General features: G+C 43.8%; 1 pseudogene; it reads left to right on the top strand.

Moving 5' to 3' along the window:
- Positions 1 to 5: 5 nt before the first annotated feature.
- LOC141372351 (histone H2B type 1-N-like) lies at positions 6 to 417 on the top strand (annotated as a pseudogene).
- The last annotated feature ends 664 nt before the right edge of the window (positions 418 to 1,081 follow it).

Genomic DNA, 1,081 nt, shown 5'->3' with positions numbered 1-1,081 from the left:
GCCACCGCCGCTGCCGCCGCCGCCCCAACAGTTTCTACGCCTACTTCCCCAGGGTTCTGAAGCAGGTTCACGAGGGCCTGAGCCTCTCGTAGAAGACCGTGAGCAACTTCGATTCATTCGTTAAGGACATCTTCGAGCGCATCGCCGACGAAGCCTCTCGCCTGGCCCGCTCCACCAAGTGCTCCACCATCACCACCAGGGAGATCCAGACAGCCATGCGCCTGCTGCTGCCCGGGGAGATTGGCAAGCACGCCGAGTCCGAGGCCACCAAAGCCATCATCAGGTACACCGTCTCCCAATGAGCTGCCTCCAAACCACCTGACCACCTTGCAAACCAAAGGCTCTTTTCAGAGCCACCTCACTTGGCCGGAAAATGTCTGTAGGCTTTAAAAAGTGGGACAAACTCTAGAGTTTTTGTTCTCGTTGTGGCATTTTGTGGATATTTAAAGTAGTTTTACTTTGAACCAAACATGATCGGCAGTGCTTTCATCTATATTTGCGTGCAGTTTTTCCCTTGGACAACTGTGGACTCTGCTTTAACATGCAGAGTTTAAGGGCTTTTCTGGGCTTTCCTACACGGTCATTTCTGTTTGATATTTCTGTAGGTCTGCCTCAATGGGGGTTATTTTTGGTATAATGATGTTTACCTTTTTCTCTCTCATTCTCTCATGAGCGTGTGGTGAATTTTCCAGAGGTTCGTTATGGGTGATATGGCAACAGATAAAGTGCAGAAGCTGATAGAAGAATCCATCTGACTTCTGTTAGGCGGGTTATTGAAGGGATTTTTAAGTAGCTAAAGCAACGTCAATCTCCTTTATGCTCTTATAGAAAAGATATTTTTCATATGCATTTGAAATTTATGTTAACGTGATATAATTGGTTCCTAGTACAATTTTTAAATGGATTCTGGAAAATATATGAACATTTATGTCTTAATATTTTGTACAGTAAATATAGGCAGATGTTACTGACAGTACAGCTTCGGTGGTTCCTCTTTATTTATTTACTTGTTTTTATTTTGTGTGTTTTTTTAATCAGGTCTTTTATTTCAACAGCAGAGAAATCAGTACTGTCCTATTTG

This window comes from Callorhinus ursinus, unplaced genomic scaffold (assembly GCF_003265705.2).
Source record: "Callorhinus ursinus isolate GAN/ISIS: 27379988/994484 unplaced genomic scaffold, GSC_fseal_2.0 scaffold9512, whole genome shotgun sequence".
Lineage (NCBI taxonomy): Eukaryota > Metazoa > Chordata > Mammalia > Carnivora > Otariidae > Callorhinus > Callorhinus ursinus.
The sequence above is the reverse complement of the archived record's forward strand: the minus strand, read 5'-3'. Positions and strand labels throughout refer to the sequence as shown.